Source organism: Marmota monax, unplaced genomic scaffold (genome assembly GCF_021218885.2).
Source record: "Marmota monax isolate L192 unplaced genomic scaffold, Marmota_monax_Labrador192_F-V1.1 WCK01_AAM20220418_F8-fsc00030, whole genome shotgun sequence".
NCBI classification, from domain to species: domain Eukaryota; kingdom Metazoa; phylum Chordata; class Mammalia; order Rodentia; family Sciuridae; genus Marmota; species Marmota monax.
In genome coordinates, this window is record NW_026691988.1 from 9,167,076 (window position 1) to 9,180,408 (window position 13,333).

At 37.2% G+C, this 13,333-nt stretch overlaps 1 pseudogene; it reads right to left on the minus strand.

Moving 5' to 3' along the window:
• Nucleotides 1–12,291: 12,291 nt before the first annotated feature.
• LOC124095487 (large ribosomal subunit protein uL30-like) lies at nt 12,292–12,952 on the minus strand (annotated as a pseudogene).
• Nucleotides 12,953–13,333: the final 381 nt, after the last annotated feature.

Here is a 13,333-nt window from a genome sequence, read left to right on the forward strand (position 1 = left end):
TGCTTTAAACATGGGTTTATAAATATCTCTTTAAGTTCTTGCTTTTAATTCTTTTGGACTTATACCTAAATGGGAATTTCTACATCATTGGATCATATGGTAATTCTGTTTAATGTTTGAGAAACTGCAATGGGGTATTTTACAGTAGTCACAGCATTTAGTCTTCCCACCAATAATGCACAAAAGTTCCAATTTCTACTTACTCTTGCCAACACTTTTTTTTTCCTAATGATAACTGTACTAATGGGTATGACATGATATCTTATTGTGGTTTAAATATGCATTTTTCCAGATGATTAGTGATTTAATAATCTATTCATGTGCTTACTGGCCATCTGCATATCTCCTTTGGGGAAGTGCCTCATTCCAATCTCTTGCCCATTTTTGAATTGGGTTGTTTTTCTTTTAAGTTTCGGGAGTTCTTTATATATTCTGGGTATTAACTCCACATCAGGTTACACAACTTTCAAATATTTTATCACATTCCATGGATTGCCTTTTCACTCTATTGATGTTGGCCTTTGATGCACAAAATATCTTTATTTTGCTAAAGTCTGACTCATCTATTTTTCTTTAGCCAGTATTTTTAGTGTAATTTCCAAGGAATCATTGCCAAAATCTATGTCATGAAGTTTTTCCCCTATTTTTCTCTGGGAGTTTTATAGTTTTAGCTTTTACATTTAGATCTTTGATCTATTTTGGGTTTGTATATAATATAATATCAGGGTTCAACTTTATAGATAGATAGATAGATAAGATAAGATATCGAGTTTTCTCAACAGTGTTGAAAAAACTGCCCTTTTCCTACTGAATCATCCTGGTACCCTTGTTGAAAATCATTTAACCATATCTAAGGGTTTATTTATTAAAAAAAATCTTTTTATTTTATTTGTTTATCTGTTTTTATATGAGTACCACATTTTTTGACTTTGTAGTGAGTTTTGAAATCAGGAAGAGTGAGATCTTCAACTTTGTTCTAATGATATTAGGTCTTCCAATCCATGAACATGATGTCTTTCCATCTTTTGGTGTCTGCTTTATTTTCTTTAAGCCACATTAATAGTTTTCAGTGTGCAAGTCTCACCTACTTAGTTGAAATTTTTCTTAAGTATTTCATTCCTTTTGATGTCAATGTAAATGAAATTATCTTAATTTCCTTTTAAGATTGTTCATCTAATGATTTTTAAGCATGAAAAATATAGTACCAAATTTCTACCCAAATCTCATGCCAAAGAGGCTGGCACATTGAAGAGTAGACAAAGAGGCTAACCAGGAATCAATCTCCAGCCCTATCCTCCCAGCAGACCTCACTATCTGGTGTTGAGCATGCCCTGCTCCTGGTGGCACAAAGCCACTCAAAGAGATATCAAATTCAAAGGGATTTTTAAAAAGTCTAAAAATATTAAGATATCACTATCATATCAGAAAGTAGTTCATATTAACAGTACTTAACAGGTTACAAAAGCAATATTAACCTGAAAATAAAACATTCTAAAGTTAAGAAATTTCCAAGAAGTTGTGAAAGAAAACTAATTTACATATTACAGTTTTCCAGTGAATGTTACCATAACCTTGCAAATAAGTGTAGAGATGAGTAATTGTTATAGTTTGGATGTGAAGTGCCCCCAAAAGTTCATGTGTAAGACAATGCAAGAAGGTTTACAGGTGAAATGATTGGGTTATGAGAGCCTTAACCCAATCAGTAAATTAATACCCTAATGGGGATTAACTGAATGGTAACTGAAGGCAGGTAGGGTGTGTCTGGAAGAGGCCGGACCCTGGGGAAGTGACTTTGGGGTGTGTATTTTGTATCTGGTGAGTGGATTCTCTCTCTCTCTGCTTCTTGACGCGATGCCCTGCGCCACTTTCTGCAGCCACACTCTTCTGCCAAGATCTTCTGCTTCACATAATGTTATGTCTGAGTGGGATAAAAAGGGTGGAGACATGTTAGAAGATCACAAGAATTTGAGAAGTGAGAATGAAGAAAGATAAATTCTGATCAACCATGTTTGCAGAATTGGTTAGCCACAGAATGGTTGACAGGTTTTCAATATGACCTAAGTGGGGCAGAAACCGGGTTGAATATCAGAAACAAGCTGCTATGATTGAAATTTATTGCCTGTTCTGGGATCAGACACTTAACTTGTCTGGAGTCCTCTCATTCAGCCTGAAGAATCTGACTTCAGCTAATAACTGCTCGTCTCACATGAACCTTTAACGTGACCTGGCAATTCCACTCTTTTTTATTAGTGAATTTTCTCATCAACTTTCCTAGACCATTATTATATATATTCTCTACTGTCTTTTAATCTCCAACACTTTCTTCTTACCCTGACTCTCGGCTTGCTTTGCTGAGGTAAAGCAAAGCATTCAGAAAAGAAGGTCCAAAGCTCTTCCACACATGTGCCCATTTGTGAAGGGTGAATGTTTTCTGCCCCTATTCAAGGCCAGACCCTCCCAGGGGCACAGGATCCCATCCACTCTTAGCAGCCTAGGATGTTATCCCTGCAATTTTTTCCCCTGTCTCTTCTTCCTTGTTTTATTCTCTACCCAGTCACCCTGAAAACATGCAATGCTACTTTTCCTTCCTTCCTTCCTTCCTTCCTTCCTTCCTTCCTTCTTTCTTTCTTCTTTTATTTGCACCCCTTTTTAAAAGTTACTGTCTGTTTTTAAATTTTCACTCACAAGGGGGAAAAAATCTGTCACTGCTCTCGTCACTCTCCCCTCACATCAAGATCTCTTGAATATATTTCAGCCAAGTGCTTGTCCTTGAACCTCATCAAAACCACTGTTACCAAGGTCACAATGAAACTGGCTTTGCTAAGTCCAATGGTCATTTCTGCATCTTCCTTTTTCTGACCTCATGAGCAGCCTCTAACCAAGTTGATCATCCTCATTTCATTTAGCACAGTCTGCCCTGGGCTTGCAGGATACCACACTGCCCTGGGTTGCTCCTTCTCAGGGCGGGGGTGGTGGTGGGGTCTTCTTCAGGTTCTGTTCACTATCCCTTCCTCTAAAATGAGTACCTGGACTCATTCCTTGGCCTACTCCCTCAAGATATTCAAGTGTATTCCCTTAGTGATCTCAATTGTTTCATGGCCCCTTAGCCGCTTGCCATATGTACATACAACTGCCCATTTGTCATCTCCCTTGGATGTGTGATGGACATGACAAATTCAATAGGCCCCCATATGCATCTCTCAATTTCAGGGCAAAGCCTGCTGTTTCTTTGATCATTTCCTTCTCAATTAGGAGAAACTGATATTTCTCAAATTATAGAAAATTTATTCCTCTAGTTTCTTAGGTCAAAACTTAATACCATCAATGATTTCTCTGGTCCTCACATGCCTCACATCCAGTTCCTTAGTAAATTATGTGAGCTGTACCTCTCAGTTCACTTAGACTGTGACCACTTCTTATTCCCCTCTTGCCACCCTGGTGCAAGCCACTGTTTCTCCCATGAACTATTTATTTTCAACATACCAATCACAGTGAACCTGGAAAGATACAAGCTTTCCCCATACAAAACTCATATTATGATGTGTATGTTTCTCTTTATATAGATGATATTTCAATAAAAATATTTTAAAAATCTTTTAGTGGTTTCCCATCTCATTCAGAATTACAAACGATTCCTCTGCACTCCAATCTCTCTGTACTCCACCATGTTACATCTCTGAGCAAGCTTCCTACTATATTGGTCCTTGTTCATTCAGCCACAGTTATAGTGGCCTTTTTACTGCTCTTAGATTGAGCCAGGTGCATCTATGCCTCAGGGCTTTTGTACCCACAGTTCTCTCTGCCAGGAGCTCTTTTCCCCCAAATATCACTGTTGATTGTCTCAAGTCTTTCAGATCTTTAGTCAAGATGTAACTTGGTGAGAACTTCTTCATCCATTCAGTGAATCATTTCAATGTGAGACTTTACATGCTGTATTCTCTTTTCTGATTTTTTCCTTCCTTCACACTTATTGCTGCCTTTTATAGTACAGATTTCTATATTTATCTGGCCCATAATGATCTCCCTTACTAGAATGTAAACATGAGGGCAAATATTTCTGGCTGTCTGCTTGAGTGCTCTATCTCCTTCATCATCATGGCAAGCATTCATTTATATAGTGCTTAACATTTGTCAATTTACTGGCCACTAATAAGTACCACTTCAGATGACACACACCTAAAAGGAAGAGGCAATGTAATCAAAAAGGTATAGACTGAAGAGATGCAGTCACAAGCCAAGGAATGCTGACAGCCTCTCTGACCTTCAAAATCAGATTTCAACAAATAGCAGTGGATTGCCTCAGTGGTAACCTGATCACACTGCCATTCCAAATACAATGTCTTTATAGCAAAAGATAATCACAGATTATGGATTTGCTTAGTGGGTCATTCTTGATTTTATAAGTAGGGAGAATAAAAAATGCCATGACCAGTGCAGCCAAACTTGAAGGTTCTCGCTAGGGGCAAAGGGGGAAAAATAAAGTCTCACAGAGAGAGAGAGAGAGAGAGAGAGAGAGAGATTTTGAAGATAATGCTGGAGTACAGCTCTCTGATGGAGAAGCATATATAGAGTTATGCCAGCAATGTTTATTTATTTATGTCTCATTATCAGATTAAAGACTATGCAAGCATTATTCTTTGTATTCAGTAAAATTACGAAGCTAGCCAATCCCTAAAAAACAAATACCAAATGTCTTCTTTGATATAATGAGAGCAACTAAGAACAGAGCAGGGAGGAAGAGCGGGAAGAAAAGATTAACATTAAACAGATACATGAGGTAGGATGGAAAGGGAGAGAAAAGGGAAATTGCATGGTAATGGAGGGAGACCCTCATTGTTATACAAAATTACATATAAGAGGTTGTGAGGGGAATGGGAAAATAAACAAGGAGAGATATGAATTACAGTGGATGGGGTAGAGAGAGAAGATGGGAGGGGAGGGAGGGGGGATGGTAGAGGATAGGAAAGGTAGCAGAATACAACAGTTACTAATAGGGCATTATGTAAAAATGTGGATGTGTAACCGATGTGATTCTGCAATCTGTATTTGGGGTAAAATTGGGAGTTCATAACCAACTTGAATCTAATGTATGAAATATGATATGTCAAGAGCTTTATAATGTTTTGAACAACCAATAAAAAAAGAAAAAAAAAAGAAAAAGAGACTTTACAAAAATAAACATGAAAAACTACATTGTTCAGTGCCTCTATATCATTGCTTACTTTTAATTGATATAACCTTGGGCTAAGAGAGGCTAATTAAAATTTTCTTTTATTAATGTGCTTCTACCTACATTTTTAGTAATTTCTGCATCATTGAGATTCATACTATCTTATTTTAACTCATTATCACATTGAATTTTGTTCTTCAGCTTCAGGAAGTGCCCTTCTTTCTTTCATTTGATGAATTTTAGCTTAACTCAATGCCAAGTTTGGAGTCTCTGCCTTTTTTTTCTTTCAATAAATTCACTGTTATCCATTTCCCATTTTCTTAACTTTTCTGTACCACTTGTTTCCAGAGTGACATTGTATGTATATAACTTTGACTTTCTGTGATCTAACCTGAAAGTCTCCCATGATAAGTGTGATAACCCTATTTCAATGTATTAATATGATAGTCCTGTATGGACTTCAATTCTACCATATAATACTATGTTGTTTACTGACTATATTTATGTGTGCAAGCTTTAATAAAATTAACAATAATAATAAAAAAAAATTACAGAAACTAGAAACATCTACATAGCTTTTCCACAGTTGCAATCTATAGTTGCAATGTGCGATGTTAGAAGCTTTGTGTAGTGCTCAAGAAAGTCCATTGTTTAAAGTTACCGTTAAGCAGGCAGGCTCAGGAATAACAGAGCTGGTGAAACATTGTGGTTGTTTAGCAAGAGAATTCCTCTATTTCCAGGAGCTTTGTGCCTGAGATCAAGGTTATAAAACTCTTGTACACAGCCTCCTCATGCAGGGCATTACCCCAGCAGCTAAGCATCCTTTGCCCTTGCACAGGAACCTTCCCAGGCACCAGGCATGCCATAGTATAAGGCCATCAAAGACCCCAGTCTCAGACACTGCTCTCCCATTCTCTATCACCACACTTCACACACACACACACACACACACACACACACACACACACACACAAAGAAGTTGGCCTTCTCCTGGCAATGATACAGCATATTCACTCTCCCCAGGGGTATGCTAATAAACTCGCTGTTATCATGATATAGTCTTCAGGAGCCCTAATTCTTCATAAACTATATAATATGCTGGCCCAACAGATTGAAGACATACTGCCAATCAGACTTATTAAGAAGAAGTGGCCGAAGATATGAATATCCCAGTAAAGTGTCACAGGTTAGGAGATAAATCCGATGTAAACTCAGGACCCAACGTATGATGTAATGTTTTGATATCCAGGAGCCCAGGGATTGCCAGGACGATTCCCTTAAGATAAAGAATTAGTTGAAACTCATATCTCCTGCCATTAATAAAGAACCATTGTATTTAGTCGATGAACATCTTTAAATTTTGGAGGCAGCAAAGTCATCTTGGGAATACAGTTACTCACATTAAAGTTTTTCATATTAAAAGTTATGTTTTTGAAAAAAAAGATATCTGATAATACCTAAAGATGGAGCAGATGTAAGCAGATGTCTTACTTCTAAAAGCACTATACAGATTTAATTTAATTCCAATCAGAATCCCAATAACATTCCTCATAGAAATGCCAAAAAAGCAATCATGAATTTCATGTGGAAAAATAAGAGACCCAGAATAACTAAAGCAATCCTTAGCAAGAAGAGTAAAGCAGGTGGCATCACTATACCAGAACTTAAACTATACTACAGAGCAATAGAAACAAAAACAGCATGGTATTGGTACCAAAATAGACTGGTAGACCAATGGTACAGAATAGAGGACACAGAGACTAATCCACATAATTACATTTATATTAGACAAAGGCACCAAAAACATACATTGGAGAAAAGATAGCCTCTTCAACAAATGGTGCTGGGAGAACTGGAAATCCATATGCAACAAAATAAAATTAAACCCCTATCACTCACCTTACACAAAACTCAACTCAAAGTGGATCAAAGACCTAGGAATTAAACCAGAGACCCTGTACCTAATAGAAGAAAAAGTAGGCCCTAATCTCCATCATGTGGGATTACGTTCCAACTTCCTTAATAAGACTCCTATAGTGCAAGAATTAAAATTAAGAATCAATAAATGGGATGGACTCAAACTAAAAAGTTTCTTCTCAGCAAAAGTAGCAATCTGTGAGGTGAATAAAGAGCCTATAATCTTGGGAGCAAATTTTTACCCCTCACACATCAGACAGAGCACTAATCTCTAGGGTATATAAAGAACTCAAAAAGTTAAACACCAAAAAACAAATAACCCAATCAATAAATGGGCCGAGGACCTGAACAGACACTTCTCAGGAGAGGATATATACAATCAATCAACAAATATAAATGAAAAAATGTTCATCATTGCTAGCAATTATTTTATCTCACTCCAATCAGAATGGCAGCTATTATGAAAACAAACAACAATATGTCTTGGCAAGGATGTGGGGAAAAGGTACACTCATAAACTGCTGGTGGGACTGCCAATTGGTACAGCCAATATGGAAAGCAATATGGAGATTTCTTGGAAAATTGAGAATGGAACAACCATTTGACCCAGCTATCCCTCTCCTCGGTCTATACCCAAAGGACTTAAAAGCAGCATACTACAGGGAAATAGCCACATCGATGTTTATAGCAGCACAATTCACAATAGCTAAACTATGGAATCAACCTAGATGCCCTTCAATAGATGAATGGATAAAAAATGTGGCATATATACACAATGGAATATTATTCAGCAATAAAAGAGAATAAAATCATGGCATTTGTAGGTAAATGGATGGAGTTAGAGAAGATTATGCTAAGTGAAGTTAGCCAGTCCCCCCAAAAACCCAAGCGTCGAATGTTTTCTTTGATATAAGGAGGCTGATTCATAATGGGATAGGGAGAGAGAGTATGGGAGGAATAGATGAACCCTTGATAGGGCAGAGGGGTTGGAGGGGAAAGTGGGGGGTAGGGGGTTAGAAATGATGGTGGAATGTGATGATCATTATTATACAAACTACATGTGTGAAGACATGTACTTTGGTGTTAATTGGTGTAAATATACTTTGTATACAGAGATATAAAAAAGTGTGCTCTACATGTGTAATAAGAATTGTAATGCGTTCCACTGTCATATATAAATAAAAAAAATAATGTCTTACATATAGTTGGTGAGTGTGTGAATCATGTAATTTGGAGAACTTTTGCCTTTCTTTCGTACAGCCTTTGATGTTGTGTTTCCTCTTTTAGGAATGCGTCACATGTAGCTGGCACTTTTCATAGTACAAAGCAAATTAATGATATAAATTTAATGTGGCATATTTATTCAATACAGTATTATATGTATCAATTAATGGATTATAGCATTGAAGCAATATGTATAAATCCTAGCAGGGTAACATTGAATGAGAAAGTAGGTTTTTAGAGAAGACATACTGAGTAATAAAGTTTAAAAAAATAAACGCTATGCTTTTTAGGAATCCACATAGATATGATAAGAACATTAAAATCATCTGGTAGGGCCCAGAGTGTAGTTCAGTGGTAGAGGGCTTATCTAGCATGTGTGCAGCCCTGGGTTTCATTTTGAGTACTGCAAGGAAAAAAGAACAGAATCCTTCAGTAATATTCAGGATAGTGATTGCAGGAGGACAGGATTGGGATGACTTGCACTGGCACATAGAAGGTTTTTGACAAAATTTTAGTTTCCATGTTGCACAGTATCTTCATAGTGTTTGTTACATTATTCAATACAAATAAAGAAATACACAAATAAAAGGGAGCCTTGCATGGATGCACAATGAGAATGTATCATGAGGCAAACACCGTGATTTTGTCTTCTACAAAATGAAGCCACTTTTTTGAGTGAAGCTACCGGTGTCTATAGAGACTCCCTCTAGAAAAGAAATAGCTAACCTGAGCATTAATCTCAGCCATTTTCTCTCCCTTAAGCAAACAGGGTGTCTGTTTCCATATTCTATCACAGAGTAGGATCTGAGATCCAGAACAAGTGAGGTTGGAGAGGCTTGGGAAAGAAAAACTTTCCAATGGAAGGAGGAGGGGTGGCATTGATCAGGGAGGACATTTTAAAATGCTACTTTCCCTCCTGTACAGTATCATCCAAATCTTGCTCCTCCCAAAGCATTCATAGTTCAGTTAATATTTTATTTACAGACCATAAGATTTTCACAATCTAGACAAAGCAGGATCACAAGACAACCAGGTTTTATTTTAATTACTGAGCAAATATTAGGACTCTCCATTTGATTTACAGCCTTAAAGAAAGAAGACGAATGCAAGTAATATATTCCTCACAGAGAAAATTAACAGCCAGGTTTTTGGACAATATTTTATTTTCTTTTTTGAGACTGAAAGATGGGAACAAACATTTATGCCTTTATCTTCTGAACTTTAAGTAATTAGTTCTAGAAAAAAAATCTATTAGGATAAATCTTTTCTTTGTTTTTTGTGTCTTCATAAAAATTAATGTTCTACCCTTAAAGCTACAGACTCTTTGTGGATACTTTTCTTTCTTTTCATGGATTATGCAAAGTTAGGAAAATGATTTCTTTCCAATAGGTAGATATCCCAACAACATACAAATTTTGTTTTCCCATATTAAATAAAACATTTAAGGAACTGTACATAATTTTGAAAGAACAAAAACCAATCAGACAAAGCAACCAAAATGCTCCCTCAAATCAGTCTTAGGTCCTCTTCCCTTTAAGGAAGTAAAATGTCATGCTAATTCAAAAATAGTCTGTTTATATTGGGTGATGTTTAGTTGTGAGTTTATCCTTTTGCAAATTTAGCCCCTCTTTGCAGCAAGATTGTGTGTCAAGCACAATGTCCCTCTTAGACCTGTAGGAATTCAAACAAAAGGATGAAATCCCTTTACTTGTTGCACTTTATTCTCTTGTCACTGTTAAAGCAATATTTATTTTCCTCCTCTTGCTTCTTGCAGGCCTGTAGTAAATCAAAAAAGTAAACTCTCAGGTTCATTGTGTAAGGGGCTTACTTCTAGGCCTCTACAGTTGCCACAGTAACTAATTAGAAATTTGCATCTCTAAGAGAATTATTTAATGCCTATGTGTAAGCCCTTTTATTCTTTGGGGCTTGGCCTTTTGCTAGGAAGCTCCTGGTAGACACTGGGCCTCAAGGTCATACTGTACAAGCTCTGAACGTAGGTGGCCCTGGTTTCCCCTTTTTATCTGGATGATTCATACCCAGGGAAGAAAGTGTCTTGCCAGGTCTTTGTTGAATGGTGGGCATCTGAAAGGCTGCCCTTGATTCATTTAGGTGCCATTTGTTTTAACCTGTAACTTCTTTCCCATTGCTCATTAGCTAACTCTTGTGTAATTGAGTCATGCATGTTAAACAAGTAGAGCAGAGTTATGCCAACCAACCTACCAAGAGGAACCCCTCATTAAAATTACTGTGAAGCCTAACAAGAAAATGTTGTCAACATGCAAACTTTTTTTTTTTGCAAACTTGGACAATATGAAATGGTAATAGGAAGATGAACAATTCTCCTGATGAGCTGTTTGCTTTCTAGGGTTTAAAACTGATGTTCCCCCAGCATAGAAAGGAGAGAGAACCCCTCCTGTGGTGGAAAGACAAAAGGCCAGGGGAAGAGACTAGGTCCTCCCAGGAATTCATTATGAAACTGAGCCACTGTCCTGTGCTGCCAGCACATATGGGAGATAGACTGGGGACATAAAGGAGGAAGAATGAGTTTAGTCTTTACCAATCTCTGACTCATTACAGGGAGCCCTGAGTTTACTGCAGCCAAGAACAGAACAAATTAACAACGTTCCAAGAGGATATCTAAACCTGCAATCGTGAATAGATTCAGTATGTCCCTGTTCACTGAAGCATTTTGAACAATAGCCAAAGGACAGAAGTCACCTAAGCGTCCATGGAAGGTTGAATGAATAGACCAAATGTGGTCCATGCATATAATGGAATATTTTTCAGTCTTCAAATAGAAAGGAATTCTGGTGCATGCTGTGGTAGGATGAGCCTGGAGGACACTGAAATAAGTCAGTTACAAAAAGAAAAATTCTATAAGATTCCATTTATATAGTGGTACCTAGGGTGGTTAAATTCATAGAAACTGTAAGGAGACATGTCTTGCCTTCACAGCTGACCATTAGCTTTCCATTAGTGTATCTGATCATGAACTCATAAATGGAAGGCTGCTCCTTCGGGGTAGATCAAGATCTCTAGGTTCAGTCATTTCATTAACACCTACCTACATGTTGGGAACCCCTCAGGTAGGAGAAGGAGGCAGATAGATGGAACTGGTGATTAGGAATGATACATAAAACCTGGATTGTCCAACCAGGCTCGTAAAAATTACAAAATGTATCACTACAAATAACATCAATAAACATGCAATAAGACATTTTCTAGGGATAAATCACTCATTCATTCATTCTCTTAGTCCCTCTTCACCCCTTGGGTCCCTTGCCATGGCCCCACCCATGTGTTTTTTTTTCACTGTCATGAGCATATAGAATACTTGTCCTCTTAGAGCATTTTTTCTTCTTACGTCATTTGTCATGCTTTTAAAAAAATATTTCTGTTCTGTACTGTTCTTTGTTGTATCATCTAAAGGATTTGACACAATCCCTTGCAAATGCAAGATGCTTGATATGTATTTATTGAATTTTTTTGTAGGTCTGCAAGTTTTTACAGAGTGTTTGGTATATTCATGAACCAGGCTAAGTAAACATCGATAGGCCAAAAACACACCTGTAACTGCTTGCACTGACTGAAAAGATTTTGTTTCCAGAAAATAAAATCATAGAAAAAATAGTTATGAATTTACCATTCACCAAGGTGGCCAAACTATCTAGATTTCAAAGCAATACAGTGTTTGAGAAATGGATTTGATTAGAAGAGTAAAGTTCCAGCCAGAAGTACATCTACTAGCACAGAGAAGCAAAGCAAAGCAAATCAAGCTCAGAATGGATCTGGGAAAAGCATGCAGTATCTTCTAAATTGCTCTAGCAAATTTCTAGTATTAAAAAAAATTATTCTTTTGCCAGCAATTGTGGGAAAACAGGTGTTACACACTTTAAACCAGTCTTTTTTTTTTTTTTTTTTTTTGAGAGCAGGTACTGTTATTAAACTACCCAGATTACAAAGATACCATAGTAGATACCTTAGTTGATCCTTCTAATAAGCCTGTTGAGCTGGTCTTCTTTGCTGCCAACATCTCCACCTTCTACAAAATGGATGGTCTTTTTCTTCATTCCACCTCATGGAGAAGATAACTTGAAGGCACTGGAAGTTACTTGCGTCTTTGAAGCATTTTCTGACAGTACAAATCTCATAAATCTGACTCTCCGTGCAGATGGTGCCTTGTTTACCAAGAGACCAAGCAATCCAAGTGTTATCTGTCAGGCAATTTGTTTCTTATTGATTTTGCTGTATCCACGCTTACAGATCAGTGCATTCACTGACTTCAGATTTGGGTACTCCCATGCATCATATGGTTCCCCAGTCCTCAGCCTGTCCAAGGAAACCTTGTTGAGTTTAACCAAAGTGCCATCTGGTGAAGACGAAGAAGCAGAAACACCTTACGGACTTAGGGTTCATACCATGGATACCTCTGATCCTGATGACAAACACCAATTTGGGTTCTGCAGGTTCATAGAAGTTGCCAGCTTTTCTTGTCATCCCAATCATCTGTACATTCAACCTTAGTATTTGTAGTAGTGCTTTGGCTTTTTCATAGACAAGCTTCCTCTTTGCCTTTCAAAGCATCTTTTGGGCAAACTTCTGTCTCAGGCACTTTACCCCAAGCTCTGTGAAATTCTTTTGTTTTTTTCCTGAAGATTTCTACTATGGTTCCTCCACGGTTCTATTGAAAAAAGAGAGAGAGCAGTTTGACTTTATCAAATTCACAAAAGCATCTACTCTTACATCCAGTGCATTTGCTTCTAAGAATTTATCTTAGTATTGTATTCACTTCTGTGCAAAATGATGTATTTACAATGTTTCTTGTTGCCTTGTTATTTTTAATGGAAAAAGTTGTAAATTATCTAAAAGTACATCAATGGGGGATTAGTTAAATTATACTAATTATACTGCATTTGGAATACTACACAGCTATTAAAATGAGGACATTGTTTAAGATGAACATTGTTGATCCCCAGGTCTATTAAATTAATGAACAGATTTGCCAAGTGCAGAATACTGTGC